Genomic DNA, 25042 nt, shown 5'->3' with positions numbered 1-25042 from the left:
GCTTGAAAATGTCACCTGAGTGCACTTCCAAGCTCAGAAACCAGACAGCATAAAAAACCAGACCCAAAATATTTCTAAAATCATGATTTTGGGCCATCTGATCCATTATTTGTGAACAATGGTGTCTGGCAATGTTACATGGTGGGTTTCTCTGTCCTGCCCATTTCAGTGTGGAACAGCAGCACAGAAGAAGTAGGTGAGGCAGAATTCATTTGTTTCAATTTGATGGACAATACCAATGTTTATTTGCCAGCATCTGAGCGGGTCTGAATTTAAATGTTCAAAGTTGCGTGAAATTATGGGAGCTGGGGAGAATTATCTAGTAACCGCAGACGCTGAGATTCAAAGAATTAAAGCTTTAGGGACCATTAACACAAACGGTCAACAAGACAGATCAAAATATACAAAGTAAATAATCTTAAATCTACAAATCAAACCTGTTTTCACCAGCTATCCACTTGGCCATACATAACAAGATTCATTCAAAGGCCTAAATCAATGGAATTTGACTCAGAGCTCTCAAGCAAGATTTTAATTCCTTTATCTATCTGTACGCTTGGATTACAATTGCTTGAAAATTGTTTTCCAGCTTGTACGCATAAAGCGAAATCAACATTCACTGGCCCTTACAGATAGAAATCTAATCCTTCTACATAGGTACAGAAGAGCACTGGCACTGGAACGGTTAACAGCTATTTCATCTGCAAGCCTGCTGACCTTTAAAAGAAAAAAAAAAGCCTCCAGCGAGACAGTTGATGTGACTGCTCAGACCACGATACGGGAGATGTTAGAAACAGACAGGATGCATGAGCCAGAAAGAAAAACAATACTCATAACACAGATCAGTCTTTTCACTGGAGGACTGGAATATGTGGCCCTATAACTTGTGCAGCAGAATAAAACGTGCGACCAAGACAGCAAGGAAAGATTTATGCTTAGGTGAGCAAAGGGGACACAATCTGGCAGGGCCATCGTTCCCCATTTGCAGAATACACAGCTGCACAGGACACCTGAGAATGTGAGGCAGCACTGGGTCTTAATGTCCAGCTGCTCTGAGTCTTCCCATGCCTGTTGTGAGGCTCCTGCAGCCTGGTGAGATGAGCTAGTTAACTTAAAAGTAAAAGAGCCTTCTAGCCTCAGCGCTAGGTCTGCCGCCCCAGCCCAGCCTATGAGCAGAGTATTGTACCTGGGGATGTGTCATTCAAGCAATAATGAAGCCAATTAAGAGATATGGAGGCATCAGTTTAATAGCGTTGCATAGAACCCTCATCAATCCTAAAGATGGCCTGAAGGAAGTGGCCACTTGACAGTAACATGGAAGAATTATGTTCTCTGATTTTTTTGGTATCCTATCTCCAATACATTCCTGTTGATGCTTTTTTGGAAGCCCAATAAAGATTATGCATCAGACCAAAGGAGTTACATCAGCTGAGGAACTGGCTGCAGGAATCCAGACAAATCGTTGCACACTGGATGCTCTGTTTCATGTTCAGGCAGAAGAATCTCACTCCTTTGTCCAATACGCCGTGGCATTCCACTGGAATGTTTTTTTGTGGTTCTATTTTTTTCTGTCCATTACATCGCTCACAAGATGAATAAGAGGTGGGATCTCTCTGCTATCAGATGGGATGCACGCCTCCTCAAGGGGCGGTTGTGATTATTACTGCTTGCAAAACATTGCAACATGCTTTGCAAATGAATTTAGCTTCAGAACAGCCCCAAGGAGACAAGCGTCATATTTAAAATTGAAAACAGGTCATATTTATTACTCACCCATATGCTGCAATCACTGACAAAATGGACTGACTGGTGCCATAAAAGAAGAGCATGAGAAACATTTCCGTGACCATGGCTTATTACAGGATTACAATAGCTGGTGCTTTCCCAGTCTCTTTTAAAGGACCAGGCACATGTTCACAGGATCCACCTGTTCTCACCCTGTGCTTAGACCCATGGTGTCCAACATGCTACCCACTAAATACATGTGGCTATTTGGCCAGTTGAATGTGGCTAGTTGGCTTGAACAATAAATGTACAGGTTGAACCTCTCTCTTCTGGCACCCTGGGGACCTGACCTGTGTCAAACAAGAGAATTTGCCAGCCCACAGGACATCAATTGTCTAGTACATTACCAACATTTTCAGTGCTTTTATTGTGCTCTGAGAAGACATGTTGGGGTAAATTACAGTTAAAGAACAGCCCAAAGCATGGAGAGCCAGGACTGGTGGCTGAAAACAAACTTTATGGGACCGCGGGAAAATTGGCCACACCTAGAAGTGGTCGCCCAGCTCACTAAACTCATGCCGGATTACGGATGTTGCCAGATGAGAGAGCTCTGGATTGGAGAGGTTCAACTTGTATTTTCAGAACTGGCTGGACACCCCGGGCTCAGACCGTAAGCTCTTTGAGGACAAGCTTCATGTGTGCGTCAGAATGCTGCACGAAGGGCTCTTTATTTGTAATCCCTGGCCTGAGGATTTCTGTATCATTGGAAAACCAAGACAGTTATTCTGCGTAAACATGAACTTCAGCAATAAATAGACAGTTTAAATGAGATCATTTCATCATTTGTTAGCTATACTGGACTTCCAGCCTGAAGAATTCCAACTGAGTATTCTCCAGGATTCAGGCTTGTTGGAGATGCAATCTAGAAATGCCTTAGTGGTGGCTTCTGGATCCGAAGATCACCAGACCTTACTGAAACAAGCTGAGGTGCCGGGCGCTCTCCTTTAGGATCAGCAGAAAGAGTACTCAAGCCCCTTTATGTCGTAAAACCAGCTGCAGACCAGTGGGTGATGGCCCAAGAGGCAGCATGCTGCTTGGTGGTCAGAGCTAAGATGTGTGGACTTTGGAGTTTCCCTAGTTAAAACAGAGACACCGGGGTTTAGGTATGGATCGTATGGACTGTGTGCTGGACAGAGGAAGCCTGGAAAAGGTATGGAGCATGTAAGCCTGAGAGGAACCAGAGAGACAGGGCTTCTTGGAGACAGAGCTTCCTGGAGCGGCAGACCTGGAGACTGCTGCCCAAGCAAACGACCTGCTGTTTGTTTCGACTGTGTTCAGAGAAGCAGGGCTGTAAGGGGGTACAATGGCACAGTGCCATGCACGACATTTAAGAAGATGTTGTAAGATATTACGAGCCAGTGATACCAAGAGGTGTTTGGTCCAACTTATTCAGGGACCAATTTTGCCATGATCACCTTACTCTGAGTCCAATCCTATTACTTACAAACAGAACAGGTCCAGGAGCTAGCCAGCATTCAGTGTGAGTAAAGGTAGCAGAACATGCCCCATAACGCTGCTCTCAAAAGTAGCTGTTGGCACTCATATCCAAAGCTAAAATTTCCTCTCCCAGGTTGCCATGTGCGCTCTGTGCCCCAGAAGTGGCTGCATTTCAGTGGTACTGTGCAGGGCTCCCTCTAATATTTTCCGTCTGTGAGTGGAATAAATTTTGTGGTGTGCAGCAAGGCATGTGCAGATGCGCACCACCAGTAGAAACACAGGCTGCCGGCTGTGGGTGCTCTGCTAATCAGCTGGGCAGCACCTGAATCTCTCCGGTGTGGCTCCAAACAGCTTACAGGAACACTGGTCCTGTGTAGAGCAGAGAATGCTATATTATATCATACATGATGTCCTTAGGGGCTTTTTAGAATGAACAGCTCTATATGAATGTAAATTATTAATCATCCTCATTGCTAATTACCTACTCCCACTGGTAGATAGCTTCCTTATGCTACGCCATGTAGATAATTGCTCTCCTTCATTCGCTGCTCAGGTCTGGGCATGGGGTTATTCAACGCACACACATGGAAGGAAACTAAATTAAGCAAGGAAACAGCATGAGAGGGCTGGGGAGTAAAAAGAAGAATGATAAGAATGAGGAAATGATCTGAAAATCCCAGCACATTGATTGTGGGGGAAGTTTGTGAAGGGTTTGAGTTTACCAGAAGCATTGCAAAGCCAAACAGGAATTAAGAGTAAATGAGTTTAGCGAGATGTCAACACCCTGGACTTTACCATAACCCAGTAAGTAAACAGAAAACCAGTGGAAGAGGAAGAAAGCTAAGAGGGGAGCATTCACCATTCAGCACAGAGGAGCAAGTCCTAAGGGAAACCGATCGGCACGGTACACTCAAAGGGAAAGGATGCACAAGGTTAAACTCACACACGCACACAAGTTATGCATGCCAGCCAGCCCCAATGCCCCAGGGTAAGCAAAGTCCAAAATAGTAAGGAAACGTCACATCAGCAGCAGCAGCCTAATGCAAGGTCTCCTATGTGTGCAGAGTGGGTCTGGAGAGATATTTGCCCAGAGCATATGTAACCCATGTGGCTAACAGGGATTTCTCTCTTTAAGAGACCCTTGGAGGTGAGTAGGAATGAGTTGCGTCTGGGTCGTTGCTGTAGCGCTCCACGCTCTGGCATTTGGGGTGGTACTTATGGGGTCTGCTCCAGTAGGCTCTGCATCTGTTGCTAGGGTCAGACTCCAGACAGAGGGACAGCAGCCAGGGCACCTGCTCTTCTGAGGCCAGGTGCTCCGGGTGAGCTGACAGCAGCAGCAGACAGCAGGCTGGCTTCCCTCCCTCTGGACCACTCTGCAGCAGGTCCTCACGGTGTTGACCCTCTGCCAGGGAACATGGCGAGTGTGACTGGAATACTGGGGAAAGAGTCACCTCTAGTGTGGTATTCTCAGCTTGCGTGTTTTCTTCTGACAGGGTTTCCTTTGAACCTGGGTACTTATGGCTAACCAGTCACTCGGCTCAATATATTGACTGGCTGGCTAGCCGTGATCCGCAGTGGAGGCAAATCTGCACAGATCCCACCCGAGGAGTCACACCAGCAAGTGGAGAGAAGATGGTTCAGACTCCGCAAATTGTGCGGATTTGGTGATCAAAGCCAATAACTGAGACTGAGGTGAACCAAATCCAGGCTTTTGGGATCTCTCTGTTTCTGCTGACTGGTGTGGACTGAACTGTTCACCTTTTCTTTTCTTTTCCCTTTGTTTCTGCTTATCGTAGCTGGCAAGACAATATCCCTGGATTTATGAAATCGTTATGGGATGTTGTAAAAAGCAGAGTATTTGTTTCTTCCCCGTAGATTTTATAAAGTTATTTGATCACGTTCATTGTCTTAGCTTCTCCTAGGATTTGAATGTGCGGAGGCTGACTCTGTGCAGTCCTTGCTGAAGATCCATAGAGACTGAACTCTGGGTCTCCAGTTATCTTTCTGTGGGAATTGGGGGTTATTTTTTTTAATGCAGTGGAGAAGGGCAATGAAATGCCCACCCCAGGTCACACATACACAAGCCGGGTAGGAAAAGCCAACGTGGCCCAGGGGAAGAAAAAGAGAATTGCACAAGAGGAGCTAAGATAAACAAGAAATTCTTCAGCAGGAAACATCAGTGGGAGGAAGCTGCTTCTGAAGATAAAAAATATGTTGAAAGGAGGAGTAGGGAGATACAGCTTAATAAAATAATGAGGTCTTTGCCTGTTTGCAATGCCTGAACCACTGCTTTGGATCCGATTTAGTCATTTACACCTGATTTTGGCACCATTTACATCCATGGGACCAAGCCCTCTGTGGCTGTAAGTGGACAGACCTCCATTGACTTCCAAGGAACGTCACACATTTATGCCCATAGATGATTTACGCTCATGCAGAATGGAGCATCTAATACTTGCACAACATTTTGTTCCAGCAGATCTCAGTGTGCTTTATAAAACCATTCCCTTTTCTCATATGGTGCCACAGAGAAGGAAAGTGACTTCATAGAATCATAGAACACTAGGACTGGAAGGGACCTCGAGAGGCCATCGAGTCCAGCCCCCTGCCCTCATGGCAGGACCAAGCACTTTCTAGACCATCCCTGAAAGCCATCTATCTAACCTCTTCTTAAATATCTCCAGGGATGGAGATTCTACCACCTCCCTTGGCAATTCGTTCCAGTGTTTGATCACCCTGACAGTTAGGAACTATTTCCTAATGTCCAACCTGAACCTCCCCTGCTGCAATTTAAGTCCATTGCCTCTTGTTCTATCCTCAGAGGCAGGAAGAACAAGTTCCCTCCCTCTGCCTTATGACACCCTTTTAGATACCTGAAAACTGCTATCATGTCCCCCCTCAGTCTTCTCTTTTCCAAACTAAACAAGCCCAATTCTTTCAGCCTTTCTTCATAGGTCATGTTCTCTGGACCTTTGATCATTCTCGTTGCTCTCCTCTGGACCCTCTCCAATTTCTCCACGTCCTTCCTGAATTGCGGTGCCCAGAACTGGACAAAATACTCCAGCTGAGGCCTAACCAGTGCAGAGTAGAGCAGGAGAATGACTTCTCGTGTCTTGTTCACAACACACCTGTTAATGCATCCTAGAATCATGTTTGCTTTTTTTGCAACAGCATCACACTGTTGACTCATATTTAGCGTGTGGTCCACTATAACCCCTAGATCCCTTTCTGCTGTACTCATTCCTAGGCAGTCCTTTTCCATTCTGTATGTGTGACACTGATTGTTCCTTCCTAAGTGGAGCACTTTGCATTTGTCCTTATTAAACTTCATCCTGTTTACCTCAGCCCATTTCTCCAGTTTATCCAGATTCTTTTGAATTATGACCCTATCCTCCAAAGAAGTTGCAACCCTCCCAGCTTGGTATCATCTGCAAACTTAATAAGTGTACTTTCTATGTCAATATATAAATCGTTAATGAAGATATTGAACAGAACCAGTCCTAAAACAGACCCCTGCGGAACCCCACTAGTTATACTTTTCCAGCAGGATTGAAAACCATTAATAACTACACTCTGGGTACGGTTATCCAGCCAGTTGTTCACCCACCTTATAGTAGCCCCATCTAAGTTGTATTTGCGTAGTTTATTGATAAGTATATTATGTAAGACCGTGTCAAATGCTTTACTGAAGTCTAGGTATATCACATCCACCACTTCTCCCTTATCCACAAGGCTCGTTATTCTATCAAAGAAAGCTATTAGATTGGTTTGACATGATCTGTTTTTAACGAAAGCATGCTGGCTGTTCCCTATCACCTTACCACCTTCCAATTGCTTGCAGACGATTTCTTTAATTACCTGTTCCATTATCTTTCCTGGCACAGAACTTAAGCTGACTGGCCTGTAGTTTCCTGGGTTATTCTTGTTCCCCTTATTATAAATGCGTACTATATTTGCCCTTTTCCAGTCTTCGGGAATCTCTCCCGTCTCCCACGATTTTCCAAAAATGATTGCTAAAGGCTCAGATACCTCTTCTATCAGCTCCTTGAGGATTCTAGGATGCATTTCATTAGGCCCTGGTGATTTGCAGACATCTAATTTTTCTAAGTAAATATTAATTTGTTCTTTTCTTATTTCAACTTCTAAACCTACCCCTTTTTCACTAGCATTCTCTGTGTCAGGCATTCCTTCAGATTTCTCAGTGAAGACCGAAACAAAGAAATCATTAAACATCTCTGCCATTTCCAAATTCCCTGTTACTGTTTCTCCCTCCTCACTGACCAATGGCCCTACCCTCTCCTTGGTCTTCCTCTTGTTACCAATGTATTTGTAAAAAGCCTTCTTGTTTCCCTTTATGCTTGTAGCTAGTTTGAGCTCATTTTGTGCCTTAGCCTTTCTAATCTTGCTCCTGCATGCTCGTGTTGTTTGCCTATATTCGTCCTTTGTAATTTGTCCTAGTTTCCATTTCTTATATGATTCCTTTTTTATTTTGAGATCATGCAAGATCTCCTGGTTAAGCCAAGGCGGTCTTTTGCCATGTTTTCTACCTTTCCTACGCAGCGGGGTAGCTTGCTTTTGGGCCCTTAATAATGTCCCTTTGAAAAACTGCCAACTCTCCTCAGCCGTTTTTCCCCTCAGTTTAGGTTCCATGGGACCTTACCTACCAGCTGTCTGAGTTTACCAAAATCTGCCTTCCCGAAATCCATTATCTCGATTGTGCTGTTTTCCCTTCTACCCTTGCCCAGGGTCACCCAACCATAGACCTTGGAGTAAAACCAAGATCTCGAGGCCCAGTCTACTGTTCTGCCCATGAGACCACCCTGCACAAAGCTCCTGAAAACCAGACCCTGTATTTCTACCTGATGCCTTTTGGGGGCATGCATGGACAGGCTTTCCTGTAGGAAGCTGCCCCTGAATCTTAGCTGTATTTTTGTCAAGCGTATTGTTCCATTTTTACCTGTCAACTGCTGTCGAAAGACCATTGTCATTAAAGCTACGGTTCAGATAAAAAAAAATATCGGGAAAGAGCTGGACAAGGAGAGGGACAGGAGGAACATCCACCGTGGGATTAAAGTTACACACTGTGAATGATGGCTCTCTAGATTGTTGTTAGATTAAAGTATCCCTTAAGCATTAACATGCAAGACAGTGTTGGCTGCTTTGTTACTTTCAAACTAGTTCTAAGTGAAGTTTGCTTTTAAACACAGGTAGCAAGGAAAACATCTCCAGAGCCTCGATTACATTAAGGAAGGGCTCCCAGCTGGAAAAGGGGCATGCTAGATATCAAAACATCAAAAACCCAACCTAGTTGGTTACTGTTTTTATGATAAGAAGCCCAGCAGGCCCCACGGCTCACATGCTATGCCTCTTTAAGCATACAGGTTCCACTTCTGCTCTCACTCCAGCTGTATTTACACCAAAGTAACTCCCCCAGAGTGAGAAGAGAGTCGGGCCCAAAACAAGGCTTTGGCTATGAAAAAATGATTGTAAAAATGACATGGTTTTATTCTTGGTCATTCGTCATCATCAATAACCGTGGGCTCAGCGCCCGTTGGTGTCTGATGCCTCTCTCACTATATCCTTCCATCTTTCCCTGTCCAGTGCAGAGTGGCTTAGTGTCTGCAGACTAGCTCCGCACCAATCCACTACATCATCTATCCATTCTCTGTGGGGTCTGCCTCTCCTATTCGAACCGTCCGTTATGCCAAATACCAGGGTCTTGATTTTTCGTTCGTCATTCATTCTGCAAATATGTCCAAATAGTTATACCTTCCATTTTATAACCTTCCGCAGCAGGTTATCTTTCGGCTGTATCTTTCTATACAATTCCTCATTGGTGACCTTCTGTATCCATCCTATTCTCAGAATCTTTCTATAGCAAGATAGAAACGCCAATATTCTTCTTTTCGAATCTTGCGTTATCACCCATGTCTCACATCCGTACAACGTGCTGCTGAATACACACGTTTTCAAGGCACCCAGCTTCGTTCTGAAGCTAATCGCTTTGCTTTTCCAGATCTTATCCATCGCCTTCAAACTCGCTCTTGGTCACAACACATTTATGCTGCTCTCAAGAAAAAGGTCCTTTTCCACTTAGCGCCAGCACTACACTTCCATCCCGGGATCTGAAAGTCAAGCTGGGTTTTTTCCTTCTCATTCATCATGGCCTACACAGCGACAAAAGCTCATATCTGTCCTGGGTTACAGCTGCACAATCCATGTACTCCTACATCTGACCCTGTGTCTTTTAGTTAAGAACTCCATGGATGATATACAAGTCTTAGCAGAGTCCTGCTCTCTCTCAGCTGTGCAATGCTAACAAGATTTAAAAAAGGAATAAACATTAACTTTTGTCGTTCCGGTCTGTTGTGTAAAGAAACACCAGTTATACATATTCACTTCGCACAGATTTCACTGAAGAATCTCTTTCGGGTCTGTAGCAATAGATTGTAACAATTTGCGGTGTTTGCTGAAATCAATGGCTAATTAGAGGCTGGGACTGTAACATATCATGGTAAAGACTTCCATCAATTTTGGTGAGGTTTGGCTTAGGCTCACAATGAGGGATTTACTGGTTCCAATTTTATACAAATTTGGCAGTTATGCGCTCAGCAGTATTTCACAAGCAGCCTGATGGTTTCAGTCACCAATACAGGGGAAGTGGTCTTGTTTGATGGATTGCTCAAGAAACTGACAAGGGCTGCAAACTCAGAAATTGTTACCATCTGCTCCACAAAAGCAACACAATCTAATAACAGCTATGTCTCCCAGACCCAGTTCTTCGTAAAGTACTCTCCGGTTTCCTCTGAAAGTCTTTCAGTGCCCACAATATTTCACCCGCAGCTGTAAGAAAGGAGACCTGCGAAAAGAACCAGTGGACCTGGAGTTGATGGAATCCCTTCTTGAAGCATTAACAGCAGTTGAAGTGACCTAAAGGCCAGCACAGTGCCCTAGTGAATTTGACGCATTACTGATTTAAACCTCCCACTTCTGCTGTTAGTATACAAAAGGATTTTGAGTTATTTGTGCATCTTAGAGTCTGGCTATATCAGGCCAATGTGCCCTTCCAGAGATGACCAGTACCAGTAAGCACTGCTTCGCACCACCGGTGTTGTAAAATAATGCGTCCAGAGGAATGAAGAGAGAACAAAGGCAGCAAGTGAAATTGAAGCAAAGAAAATAACCTTGAGTTGAACGGGTTAGTGAGTAAATGACCTGAAATTGAAGAGGTGGGACCAAAACACAGGACAGGATGAACATCAAAGCAGGGAAGAGGAGAGGAAATTAAAAAGGCAGCAGGTAATAACAGACAGCGCGGACCCAATCCTACATCCACGGAAGTCAAGAGAATGTGTGATCAGATTATTTGTGTATGTAAGAAACTGGAGCACCTGCAGAAAGCGATCTGAGGTTTACAAAAGAGCTGTGGAAACGAGCAATAAAACATAACTTATTTAAAGGACACATTTAAAAGTTGCTTAGGCCAATATTCCAGCCTGCAAAACTCAGAGGAAATGAACAACTAACGCTAATAGCAGGGAAAAAAGAAAAGCTATAAAGGAAACCACTGCAAATTCTTTTATCAATAGCAGCTAGTTTTGCTTGAACCTGGCTGAGTTTTGCAGATAGATTTAGAGCACAGAACTACAAATTATATCGTTAATAATATTTCAATTTCTCACTTTTAGTTAATTTTTTGCAAGCCACAGTAGTAAATATGTACATCCATTTTTCTATAAACTTTATTTAACTGATACATTTCACTGTCTCCATGAAATATAAACCTCAGTAACTTCACTCATTACAGCAAACAGCGAGCAATCAGTAGTCTAGCTCAAAAAATTCTGCAGAAAACAAACCAGGGCAAAACTTCAGTAAGAATTAAAGTGTGCAGTTTAGCCGCCAGATTTGGTTTGCTTCTGGAAAAAAAGGTCTGTTGGGGAAATGCCTTAATAATTTAGGTTCAACACAGCGAGATTAAAAAATGAAGCCTCTTTGTGAAAACATACCCTTGTCTTATTAATGCCCATGGGTCTAAGAAGAAAGTCTTAATTTTAGTGCTATTCAGCTAATGGCAAGGAACTGGCAGGTCTGTTCATTCATTAGAGAACCCACTATCGTCTCCAGCCAGTAGCAATGTTTGGGATTCCTCCACCCTAAGTGCAGGACTCTGCACTCGTCCTGGTTGAACCTCATCAGATTCTTTTGGCCCAGTCCTTCAATTTGCCTAGGTCTCTCTGGACCCTATCCCTACCCTCCGGCATATCTACCTCTCCCCCTAGTTTAACGTAATCCACAAATGTGCTGAGGGGGCAATCCATGCCCTTACCCAGCTCATTAATGAAGATGGTGAAGAAAACCAGCCCCAGAACCAACCTTCAGGGTACCCCACTTGATACCAGCTGCCAGTCAAGCCACTGATCACGACCCACTGAGCCCAGTGATCGAGCCAGCTTCCTATACACCTTACCATTCATCCAGTCCATACTTCCTTAACCTGCTGGAAGGGATACTGCGGGAGACGGTACCAAAAGCTGTGCTAAAGTCAAGGCATATTACATCCCCTGCCTTCCCCATATCCACAGAGCTGGTTGACTTTTCCTGATCACTTTCCTCTCCTCCAAGTGCTTCCGAATGGATTCCTCGAGGATCCCCGCCATGATTTTTCTGTGGTTCTGCAATGATGTAGTAACACCACTTCCCCAAGGTTGATGTCGTTAGGTCAGCACAGCATGCGCATAGTTGGCGTAGGCATTGTAGTGTCTGTTCCCAACTGTCAGGAGCTGACCCACCATGCCCCACGCTGACAGTACAACGGCCCCAGGCGCTCCTGAGAACACACAGCATGGGCACAACTGAATAGCGGTGGTGAGTCGATGCAGACGTGAGTTGGGCTGATGTAGTTTTGTAGTAAAAAACCCAAGCGGTCCTGTAGCACCTTCTAGACTAACATGGCTCCTCCTCTGAGGCCATAGCTTTGCAGTGTCAACATGGCCCATGTGCCCAATCCTTGGTGAGGCTGAGCAGAGTTTTGCCCAAAAGCTCGGCAGTCTTTGCCTCTCGGTTGGAGGAACAGGAGTTGAAGGTACTCACCATGACTCCTCAGCAGGTTCTGAGCTCTTATAGGGGAAGCCTATGGGGCCCGATAGTGGCCTGACCCAAGAGAATTTGAATCAGTAGGGGCAAAAACAGGCCCCATATGTTCTGGCACTGGATGAACCAGACAGCACCCGAATACAGAGAAACTTGGAGGAGGGAATAAATGTGGAGTGAGAGAGGATCAAGAAAGCTTCCTGAGATAAGCCTCACCGAGCATCCTGCCAGGCAGGGAAGAGCGTTTGGGTTTGGGGCCCTCCTGTGATTGATCCAAGGCACCCCAACCCCACAGATTTCAAGGGTCTGTGGGCAAGGGACCACCCAGCTATGCAGAGGCCATTTGTATAGCTTGCTCTCTCTTCCGAGTGTGTCTCTGCCAGCCCCCTCCCTCTCTGGCAACTGGGTTTCAATAGGACAGGGGTGCCATTCGCTGAGTCCCCCTGTGGCTGCTCAGAAGCACAGCTGAGTCAGTGGTAGTACCCAGGAGGAAATGCAGGAAGAAATTCTCCCAGGTGAATGAGTTAAACTGACACCCCTTCAGTGAAATCCTACCAGCTCTGAGCGGAGAGTCACAGGGCTGACACCTGCGTAAGACCCACTTGGGAGGCTGCTGTAATTTAACTCTGCCTCCCATGGCCTCCAGGACGTGGAGAAAACCCATGGTGCAGTGCAATGTGTTCCTGCCCTTTGGGGGTAGGCGCAGCCTCTCCCACTCCCTCCTGTGTAAATGGGAGCTGGGATGTGTCCATGGGACAGGTCTCAGATGCCACCCACCCCAGCAGAGAACTGTGTGTGAGACACTGCCAAAGCCCTAGTGAGGTGGTGACCAGGAGGGCCTGCACCCAAAGCGAGATTTCTTCTGGAGTATTGGTGGTGGGGGTCTCTGCCTATGGTGGAACCCACACTCCAAGAGGCAGGGCGGGTGACTAGCCTTCCCTCCGAGCAGGAATTTCCTGTATGTAACATGAATGAATGAATGAACAAACTGAAGGTTACATCCAGGAGAGCCCTTCCCTCACCCCAGTTTCATAGAGGTGAAATAAGAGGTGCATAAACTACTGTTTTTTGGCATCCCAGACCAGACAGTGGTACAGTAAGCCATCGACACCTGTAAGCCAGCCGGTAGATAACACACGTGGGTGATGGCGTTGGTGCAACTAGGATTTCTGATCACAGGAAAGTAGGAATGCATCACTCCTTGGAGGACAATGTTGGGGAAACCCATGGACCCTCAGCTCTATGCCTCCCTCCCACCAGGTGCCCCTTCCTTCATTTCTTCTCCTTCCTCCCTCATTGATGGAGTTCAATAAGGCCAAATGCAAAAAACACTCCACTTAGGAAAGAACAACCAATTTCACACATACAAAATGGGAAGTGACTGTCTAGGAAGGAGTAGTGCAGAAAGGGACCTCATAGTGAAACACAGGCTCCATATGAGTCAGCAGCGAGACACTCGTGCCGAAAAAGCGAACATGACTCTGGGATGCAGTCACGGAAACGTCAGAAGCAAGACATGGAATGCCCTGATTAGACTTCAACTAGAGTATTGTATCCAGTTCCGGGCACCACATTTTGAGAAAGAGGTGGATAAACTGGTCAAGAGGAGAGCCAACAAAATGATTCAAAGTCCAGAAAACGTAACCTTGGAGGGACAATTGAAAGAATTAGGTTTGTTTAATTTGAAAAAGAGAACACAGAGTGGGGCAAGATAACAGCTTTCAAGTACCTACAAAGTCGTTAACAAGGAGGAAGAAGAAAAAGTATTCTCCTTAACTCCTGAAGACAGGACGAGAAACAACAGGCTTATATTGCAGCAAGGGAGATTTAGGTTGGCATTAGGAAAAGCTTCCTAATCATCACGGTGGTGAAGTACTGGAATAAATTGCCTAGAGAAGTTGTGGACTCTTCTAAAACTCTGTCATTTTATTCTGGTAACTCTGGATATTCCAGTTAGCCATATAAGTGACCGATCCCTTTTTGAATCTTATGTTCTTGGCCTCAGTCACTTCACACAGCAAGGAGTTCCACACTTCAATCACCTTTCATACATTAACCTTTGAACCTCATCTTTGACTATCTGGAAGTCTTTGGGTGCAGCATGTATAACTTTCAATGTTTTGGAGCCAAGAAAGAGGAGAAGGTTCAAACAGGAGGCGTGGTTCCAGAATCACAGTTCTTGGGACCACAGTTCTTGTTTTGAATCTGATCTCTGGTATCCATACAAGAAAAAAGTCCACCCAGAAAAGATTCAGCTCCATAGTCAGCAGGTGCCCAGAAGCTGCTTAATTTGTCTTTGGCAGACTGATGGGCTACAGATGCTGTTTGCTAACTCGATTGGATTTCAGCAAGGTAAACTCTTGCATCATTATAGTTGCAGCGTATTGCATAATATCTGTGACGTGGTCAGTGCGGTCATTTCTTATGTCCACTGGGATAATCTTGTCTGTTGCATTTAATGCATTTCTAGAGTCGATGCTATATAAAACGACAAGATTTGTCTCCTGTCTTCTCTCTCTCCATCCCAGCTGATGTGTGTAGTATTTCTGGAGAATCTAAGCTGTGTCTAAGCAACTCTCCTTCGGAGTGGTTAGCTGGCTGGCTGTGACAGCACCACAATACTGCCAGGTGTGTGTATTATGTGTATTTATACCTGCCCTCATTCAACAGGTACATCTTTATATGACAGTTTTTAACAGAAGCCTCCTCCAGCTGCAACACAATAGAAAGCCTGGATTGATTTTATCATTATTTAGCTATACTGCAGTAGCCCCTCGAGAGCTCAGCCAGGTTGGAGTCTCTGCGTGCTAAGCCCTATAATTACAGCATATGCCAAAGTGAGGGCAAAAAGAGTCTCTTGATTGCTTATAAATCAGTGAACAGGTTTTTTGTTTCTGAAGCCTCCGTTCTCCAACTGAAGTCTACACGGAACTGGAAGGTCACATGGTCCTGCCTAGCTGCTAAGTCACGTGAAAAGACGTCTTCAAATACACAAAATACTTTCTCAGTATTCTTGATCCATGTGAGCAATTACCACAGGGACCCCCGGAGTGTTCTGTGACCGTACGTGGGAAGGGAGCAGGTACATGTGATCGCGAATGTCCCCAAGACGCTTCTGCTCAGCCATGGGCTGTGCTAGGAAAAAGTTTGAGAATTCTGCTCTGGGAAAGACAACTTCCAATCTATTCTCTCACTTCTTGACTGTCAAGATCAGCTCTCTCCAGCTGCCCATCCCTGTCTGGCCCAGAGTTTGGGGGAAGGAGGTTTTCGTTTAGATTTTAAACAGAGTTTGCTTGTCAAATTGCCTGTGATTTAAAAGTCACAGGAGAAGGCGATTCAGAGCAATAGAAGCTGCAGTTTCCACGTGTGTTTTGGCAGCTATACATGCTTCTACGACAGCGAAAAAGGCTGACATGTGGTTAATGAAGCGCACTGGGTCACAGGAGACCTAGATTCAGGTGTTACTGAGCTCCTGCACCTCTCTCTCCCCTGTTTAAATGCTAAGTTCTTCAGTTTTATTCAAAGTGCTCAAATCTTAGTTTTCTCCTGTATGTATGTACAGCACCCAATGCAAAGGGGCCCTGATCTCAGCTGACACACGGGTGATGCCGTAATCTACCTACTACACAGTACATACACCAACAGCCTGATGGTGTGGGGACAGGAGGAGACGGCCTCAAAAAAACAAATCCAACTGTACAACAAGAAGTCCTGTGACACCTTATAGACGAACAGATATTTTGGAGCATAAGCTTTCGTGGGCAAAGGCAAAGCGGGTCTTTGCCCACGAAAGCTTACGCTCCAAAATATCTGTTCGTCTATAAGGTGCCACAGGACTTCTTGTTGTTCTCGAGCATACGGACTAACACGGCTCCCTCTGTGATACTTAAATCCAAGTGTGCCGCTCGTTTTGAGACCGATGAATTAACCCTTTAATGCTAGTATGGCTGATGTCCCCTGCCCAGAGTTGTTCCAGGCTAGAAAACCCCAGTTCCCATTACAAAAGTTTAAATGTGTTCTTTCTGCCTGCCTTATGGGTGTAGCATCCCCGCCTGCTAACACTTGCTGTCCTAACTGAATGGCTTGCTTTGCTGGAGGCGAGGCAAAGGAAGAGACGTGGGCCAGTCTTCCCAACCCAAGATAAATGTCTTTGTTCTCCGTGGAGGGAGCTGTGAGCTCTCAGAGCAGCCTGTTGCCCGTTTCTGATTCAGAAGTTGTTTTTCTTGCACCTGCTTCTGACCTAAATAATAAATGGGTCACTGGGGCCCAGGGGACATTTTTCTGAGGCTGAGGAGAAAAGCCACTGCAATCCTGTCCCAGCATGTGCTTCTGAGAACAAACAAAACACTGTTCCCAGGTGGTCTGTTCCCCCAGAACAACCTAGAGGAGAGACTCGGAGATCAACAGGAATAACTGTTGTCACGCTGGAGGACAACGGGGCCTGCCCCAGGGCCTCAGATTGGTTTAGGGGAAGCAACAAGGACAAAGCCATGTGGGAAAGGGACAGGGATTTCTTCAAGGCCTAGATCTGCCTCGTTCCCCTGGACTGTCACTTGGGGTGACAGAAGGACAGGACTGCAGGCTCAGCTGCCAAACCTCTTCTTGAGATCCTCTCCTAGCACGTGCCAGGACAGCACGTGTTGCCCAAACCATCAGTAAGCACTGCCAGGCTGAGCAGCCTGCCGGTGAAGGGGGACACAGAAGGGGCCCAAAACAAGAAATCAATAAGAAGTACATTAGAAAACTTTAGAAAGGGGGGGAATGAAAGCAACGGCCTGAGGAGACAATGGGACCAGGGTGGCGACGACACCTGCTTAGACCGTAAGCTCTTTGCGGCCGTGTTTGTACAGCACCTAATACAAATGGGGTCCTGCCCTGTGACTGGGGCTCTTAGGCACTATATGCCAATCCACCTTCCGGGGCTGGACATGCCAATCAATGCGCTCTCTCCTCTCTTCTATCCATGTGCAGATTAAATTTTATACACATCAAGGTGCATGTGCACCAGCAGAAAAATTAATAAAAAAAAAACCAAAACCTGGCTGCAGGCACTCTGCTAATCAGCTGGCGGCGTTTGACTCTCTCCTAATTGGCCGCAAAAGCACTCAGTTTACTGGGAACACGGGTGCCAGTCCATCCCCTAGGCTGGTGGAGAAAGCTCCTCCAGAACCATTGAGGCAAGATCACCAGAAGAAGAAGGTTTTGTTTGTAAACCATCTTCAGCAGACATGATCCAAGGGTGGGGAGTAAAGACAACTGAAGGCCAGGATCTCCTGTCTTTTACGGTCACGCCGAGCTGCCGACACAGAACCGACTAGAGGAAAGATTTAGGTGCACAGCCTCAAAGATTTTTAGGTACCTCACTCCTCTTGATTTCAATAGGGGTTCAGAGCCATTTGGGGACCCTGAGCCTGAGGTTTGCTGCCTTAAAGAGGCCCAGGTAGCTTGGGAGTGACAAGATGGAGGTACAATCAATAGCTCCGAGTAGATGCCTGGTCAGCCAGTGTAGCCTCGGTATGTCCCAATGACTTCAACTGAGGCCGCAGTCTTGTGTAACACTGGGCAAGATTTAGGTTAGTGTATTAATCCACACAGGTGTGCTGTGAGCAGCTGTCTAAATCCTCTGGTCGTACGGCAGGAATCTGTTACAGAAATGGATGTAACATGAGCGCTCTGGGCTCAGCCACAGAAAGGACACAATCCCAGAAGGACAGATGCAGTAAGTAACCAGAGCAGAGGGGCCTTGAAAGGCTGCTTGGAGATATCGCCACAGCAAGGAAGAAGAGCAGAAAAAATAATGCAGGCTTAGGAAGCATTTTAATTAGGTCAGTCTGTGATCCTTAATAAACACAAGGGCTGGTGAGTCAATATCTCCCATGTGTTATCAGAAAGCTGCAGTAACACTCTAAGCCCGTAAACAGACCTGGAATAAGGCAGGATCCTTGGGATGAAGGCCACAGAATCTAAGGCTACGTCTATGCTACGAGGTAAATTTGATTTTTAATAAATTCGATTTTTTTAACCTCATTATTAAGAATTCAAATTTAAGTGGCCACAAACCTTCTTGAAATTCGACCCACGATTTTTCCATGTCGAGTTTCCGCATCCCCATCGCCCTGTGCAAGTTCGACCGCGTGGGCATTGTGGGTACCTCTCCCACAGTGCCTTAGCCCTGGTTACTTGTGGGTGTTTCACGTTAGAATCCCAGAATGCAAAGCACCGTCCCAGAATTCAGAGCACCCAGTAACAGAATTCAGCCCTCCCCCAAACCTTTATATTTGCAGGCCTGGCCGCTGCAGAAGTCCAGTTCAAATTCTAATTCAATCAAAAATTCACTGGCTTCCTGTGACCGTCTTCAGGCACACCTGGATGGAGAGCAGCGGAGAAGGAAGCGGCCGTACATGGAGGGTCACCGCATAGCTTTCTGGGATACATATGGGACAGCTCTGGAGGCCAATAAATTCAAATTAAAGACATGGCGCTTCCACGCGAGCCTTCATTTGAAATTTGAACTTGACACGAATGCCGACATTTCATTATTGGTATTAGGGCTCACAAATTCGCACGAATGGCGTTTACACTGCAGACAGTGACGTTTTAGTACTGCGCTAACTCCTTTAAATTCGATTTTGTCTCGTAGTGTAGGTGCAGCCTGAGAGGGCCCAGATAGGATGAGAGAGAGGCAGGCAGAGGAGCAGCCACCTGTTGGAATGGGCTGAGTTGCCTCAGGTGGACTCTGGGGTAAAAAGAAAACGTGACTGTGTCTAAAGCCTCTGGATACAAGTGTGGGTCTGGGACATAAAGGGAAGGGCAAATGGCCAGGAGCTGCATTCCCTCTAATTTTTGCCCTTTGTGGGGGGAATAAATTTTGTTCTGTGCACCAAGGCATGTGCAGATGTTCACCACCTTCAGAAACACACACTGCCCACTGCGGCTGTGGGCGCTCTGCTAATCAGCTGGGCAACACCTGACTCTCTCCTGGGCAGCTGCCCAAACGCTCAACTTCCAGGGAACACTGGCCAGAAGAGACTGCCTGCAAGTTGAATCTGTCACCTGCCCTGCCTAGAAATTGGCTCATGCTTTGTATCTTTCTCCTTGGGGCTGCTCTGTGCCTTTGGAGCTGCTTAGGATCCTGTTGATTCTCCTTGTGTCAGGCACCTGGGTTTGATGATGACAATTACCTTTTATTTAATCAAGTGACTGTTTCCTTTGCTCCAGCAATTAAAAGACAATCATAATCATCGGGAGAGCACAGCACATGCCAAACGCACTCTAATGCTCCCTAAATTGCTAAACACAAAGGATTAAACCACTAAGATAAAAAGAGCATATTTAAAATGTTCTGTAAAGAGCTGGGCTAAATTTCCCTCAAGGAAGTCTGGATTTCAACCCCAGGTACAGGTCATCCAGTATCTTTGGGACCTGGCCAGTACTGGACGAGTGAATTTGCTGGAAAGCGGGAGGTCAATATTTTCTAGCACATTGCCAACACTTCCACTATTTACTGGGCTCTTTGAAGACATTAAGGGTAAATGACAGCTAAACAACAGCACAGAACACTGAGAGCCAGGACTGGTGGCTCGAAATAAACTTAATGGGACCACAGAAAACTTGGCCACACCCATGGTAAGTGGTCATCCACCTAACTAAAATTTTGCCGGACTAGAGAGTTCAGATTGGAGAGGTTCAGCCTGTAGTGTTTGGATCCAGGATGCTGATTCATGCTCGGTCTCCAGTCTTCCAGAAAGAATGGAGAAATGGGTTGAAACCCATGGCTTGTGCAAATTTAAATCTAAAAGATTGCAAAGCTACTATGAATTATCTCAAGATTTTACAAGTGTTGGGGTGAAGAAAGGGAGGGAGTGGGAGAGGTAAGGCCAACCTTGCAGATCTTTGCTTGCCCAATCACCGAGGGGGAGGAGTTGTTTTTAATGAAGGAGGACTCTCACAAAGAGGATAACGGTAGGAAAGGGTAGAAGGGAGGAGAATTAATTGGGTTTCAGCTGGCAGGTTTTGTATGTTGCTTTCCCAAGGCTGTGTTGTACAGTGCAATGATATCTCGGAGATAGTACAGGTTGCACCTCCTGAAGCCAGCACTCTCTGGTCCGGCAACATCCCTCATCTGGCAGGACCGGGGATGTTCCTTGGCTAGAGAACCAGGGCAGAAGAGCAACCAGCTGGCAGCCCCATTTGGGGGGGGCAACGAGGCTAGGGTAGAGATGGCATCCCCAGCAGCCCTGGGTTGGGAACCGGAGCACTGACTTCCCTTGGCAGCCCCCTGTGGAAGACTAGGGCCAGCTGGGAGTAGCCAGAGACCAGGGGACATTAACCTCCCTGGTCCAGCAAAATCCCTTGTTTGGGAACACAGAGGTCCTGCGGGTGCCGGGCCAGGGAGGGTACAACTAGAGTTTCACATCCAATAAGGCCAAATTCACTGCTGGTGTGAAAGGGTGCAGTAGCTAAGGCAGCAGCTGCCCAAGCCTTTGCTGTGGAGACCTCCCAGGCAGGACTGGCCTCCCTCCAGGACTGACCTGGAGTCCCCGGGAATTAAAGTTTAATCTTTAATGAAAGATTATATGTATGGGCAGCAGCTGTAAGAGGCAGAAGGAGGCCCTGCATTCCCAACTGCACGGCTGGCCCCACCAACACCCTGTTCCCTGCCCTCCCCGCTTCAGCATGGTTCCCTCACTCTCTTGGGATTGCCTGGGCTTCAGCAGCCCTGCTGAGGCTGGGACCATGCTGCCAGCCCTGGTGGGGCTGAGCAATGCCCACACTTGGGGGCCACAGGGATCACCTGTCCTCTGCATGCTCGAGGGAAGGCTGGAGCAACTGCCCTCCCTATGCTCCAGGGGCCAGGAAAGGCTGGAACCACCTGCCACCTGCTAGGGGGGGCGAGGCGCTTGGCTCCCCCCAAGAGCTCAGGGCAGCAGAAGCAGGGCTGGGATTTGCCTCCCCCGGCCCTAGACTCACCCACTGCCCATGATTCTATGTGATGAAGCCCAGGAGTACAAAACTGCCAACCCAACCCCAGAAGGGTGAATTGACTCCAGGAATAAACTGGGAGCAGCTGTATCCTTTCACACGCCCATGGCTGGAATTTGCAGCTACGCAAGTTCAGACTGGGAACAAGACATGCATTTTTAAGAGAGTATTATCCATTGGAAGAACTTCCCACAGGCCTAATGTTTACATCCTGGGTTAAGACATTCACCCAAGATGAAGGACACCCAGGTTCAACTCCTGCCTCTAGCTGATGTGGAACAGAGACTTGAATTTCAGTCTCCCCTCAGCCAGGTGAATTTCCCAGCAACCAGGCTATGGAGTTATCCTCTCTCTGGCCCAAGGACTCCTCAGTTATTTTATACAAGGTGAAATAGCTTGTCCCTCTCAGGCAAGTCTCCAGGAACCCTCTTTCACGCATTTTCTGTAGGGCAGGGGAGGTGCATCTTTCCAAGGAAATAGGTGTGTCGGTGTGAAATAGATTCTCTGATTTTGACAGCAGTTTTTCCCACTGGGTTTCCTTCATGATCTGAGACAAAAGTATCTCACTAAATCTTTCACAGCCCTTTAATTTTTGGAGCATTGGCTGGCTTTCCCTAGTGCCCTGGATGAGTGCACAGGTGCGACTATGCCTTTTAAGGGCCTGTCTTTTCCTTTCCAGCTGATTTCCAGGAGCAAGCCTATAAACCTCATGCACGTGTGTGGCAGAGCTGGACTACATCCCACATTAAACTTACGTGATAAGAGAGCCACAGCCTCTGCTTCCCCTTCTATACTGGAATGAGGCTACCAGAACCAGAGCAGATATACTTTCCGTGGGCTTGAAGATCCAGCAGCTTTACTGGGAAGCGATCCATTGGCTTTAACACTCTGGATCAGGGCCTATGGAGCACGTTCAGCACAGATTTCTTTTGTGAGGCCCTGGAAGAAAATCCCACCATCCTCATATAGCAGCTGAATGTGCCACAGCAGGTGAAATGATGGGTGGAAATGGACGGCTAAACGTACCCCCACCCAAGGCCTCCAATTTCATTTCAAGTAGGACGTCAAGATCATGTTGTGTGTCATTTGAAAACAGAGGTGAGAGCCCTGTCCCATAAGCGCCTCCACTGGGAAAAGAGAAGCTGCTGAATTGATCAAAGATTACGTACGCCAAATCTGGAGAGAAGAACTCGGTGGTTTCCACAGCTGGGAAAAAATATGCCAAGTGTGGAGCAACTTGGAAGTTGCCCAAAGAAACAGAACACTCACTCCTCTGAGCCCACTGCCCCTTTTGAGAGGTCGCCCAGCCACCGAACGCAGCACAGTCCTGAGTTTTACTGAGCTGCTGGCACCCAGGAGGCAAACTGAGCACAGTCCTGATGTTCTAGAGCTGTGGATACAATAACGGACATTTGAACCAGTACGTTGGGCTCCAGTCATGCACAGTCATGGCTTGACCTGGGCATAATCCACCCCACACCTCAAATGAGACCTAAACAAACTTTAGAACACTGTACATAGTGTGCCGGTGTATGCATTAACAGTTGAACAAATCACTAGCACTTTCTCCCCAAATCAGGATTTATGATGTTGTCTTTTGCAAGTAGGTAGCCATCACGGAATAGTTACATGTTACTTCTCCACAGACTTTTTGGTTAACTACATACAAATAGATCTTCAGATATCGCCAACCCTGGACACCACATGTTTCTTCACACACAGATTAGCTACAGTGCGGGTAACACAAGAGGCTGCATAGGTTTCCTCTGTAGTACCGTGCCAATGTACCTCAAATCCAACACGGTAAAATCACTTTTAGAGGGGAAATAGTAGTTTACTCCCCATGTGCAGTCAACCTTACCCTCAGACTGCTAATCAGAGCTGTTGTCACAGTGTTTTCTGTAGAGGGAACAGCTGTCTAGTAGGCCATCAACTAGGAGACATCACACCAAAACTCAGTTCACCAGTCATCAGACACCACTAGGTATTTTTGGACCTCTGTGCTTTATATATTGCGTGTGTTCTGGTATGGCTATGATTTGAAGAAGTGGGTCTGTCCCATGAAAGCTCATCACCTAATAAATTATTTCGTTAGTCTTAACGTGCTACTAGACTGCTTCTTTGTTTTGATAGAATACAGACTAATACAGCTATCTCTCTGTCACCACTCAGTACTTGCATACTCCTCCAAATCCTTCCATGGCAGGATCGTTTTCCATCCCGGATGGGAACTACTAATTCCAGCAAAATCATCATCCCTTATTTACTGTCTTCTCTGTGCCCATCACGCTAGAAGAGGAACAGCACAATTGCCTTTGTTTCAAAATTCTCTATATGTATCAATAGAGCAAGAAATCATAACCACTTCTGTGGAGAGGAGGTGAAAAATTAATCCTATTTGGAGAACTGAGCCTGGGTTCAAGTTTTGTCCACCTTCCCATGGAGCTAGTAGTTCATACGCTGTCTTCCTGTATTAAAGCAGGAGGCAGGCAATGGTTCTCAGTTTCACTATGTTAAAGATGCAATTGAAATTTCTTCTTTAGAAGCGCAAAGATCCATCAGCATCTCTCTCTCTAAAAAGCAGAGTGCAGCGGCTCGACTCACTAGCAGGTGTGTCTGAGAAAGAAGCTAAACCTGCTGTTCAAGTTTTTGTTTCCAGAAATATTAGACAAACCTGTCTTGAAAAAAGGGGAAGTGCTCCTCTGGGGCTTTCTTAAAAAGGGAACTTCCTTGTGAAGTACTTTACACTGTAGCTACATCTGCACGAGAGAGTTTTGTCGACAAAACCCTGGTTTTGTCAGCAAAACTCAGGGCGCGTCCACACCAAAAATGCGTTCTATTGGGGTTGCACAAGGTTTAAGTGAGGACAAAATTTTGCCTTATTTTGTCTCCTTTGCCCAGTTCAGATTTCATGGGCACCCAGAAGATGACTTTGCCCTGATTTCTTAATAACTAGTTAGCCAAGAAGGAGGTCCGAGACAGCAGCTGAGCCCAACACACCGGACCGGCTTTTTGGCAGCCCCTGCCACATTTCCTGCACTCTGCTCCCCGGCAGGTGCTCCACCCCCGGGCTGGCCCCCACCACACTACATCCTCCAGGATTGTCTGGCTGCTGGATGTGGAGCTGGGGCAGAATGCTGGGCTCAGGGTTATTGTGGGGGCTGCCATTTTTAAGGGGCCACCAAAATTTGTCCAGGGCTGTCAACTGGCTAGGACCAGCCCTACATTATGGGTGTGGGAGGGCTATGTTGGATATCAGGAAAAACTATTTCACTACGAGGGTGGTGAAGCACCGGAATGCATTGCCTAGGGAGCTGACGAAACCTCCATCCTTAAGTGGTTTTTAAGGCCAGGCTTGATAAAGCCTCGGCTAGGAGGATTTAGGTGGGGTTGGTCCTGCTTTGAGCAGGGGATTGGACTGGATGACTTCCTGAGGTCTTTTCCAACCCCAGTCCTCTATAATTCTAGGATATGATTGCAAATTGAAAGATAATGCTGGACAGTAACTTGCTGCTGTCATTTGTTTTCACTACTGTTTGTCACTTCCTTTAATTTCTCCACTCTTTTCCTATTCTTCACTCCTACGCAACCGTGCTGAGCTCCCTGTTTTTTACAGTTCGCCTCAGAGTTTAACAGTAAGTGCCAATGTTTGGAAAAAAAACAAACTCTTGCTTACCTTAGCTGCCATTTGAATGGCAGTAAACAGTACCGATCCAATTATTAATGCTGAATGCTGTTCATTTCC

General features: G+C 46.4%; 1 protein-coding gene across 2 annotated transcripts in view; it reads right to left on the bottom strand.

Annotated features, from left to right (window-relative positions):
- The window catches only part of POC1A (POC1 centriolar protein A), a 137003-nt gene extending 111961 nt beyond the window's left edge, over positions 1 to 25042 (bottom strand). Inside the window, exon 1 of one of the 2 annotated variants that reach the window (XM_075005711.1) lies at positions 24974 to 25042. The gene's annotated coding sequence lies outside the window, so the exon portion shown is untranslated. The remainder of the gene's footprint in view (positions 1 to 24973) is intronic. The other variant, XM_075005710.1, reaches the window with a different exon arrangement.

This window comes from Carettochelys insculpta, chromosome 11 (assembly GCF_033958435.1).
Source record: "Carettochelys insculpta isolate YL-2023 chromosome 11, ASM3395843v1, whole genome shotgun sequence".
In the NCBI taxonomy this organism is placed as follows: Eukaryota; Metazoa; Chordata; order Testudines; family Carettochelyidae; genus Carettochelys; species Carettochelys insculpta.
This window is presented reverse-complemented; position numbering and strand designations above follow the sequence as displayed.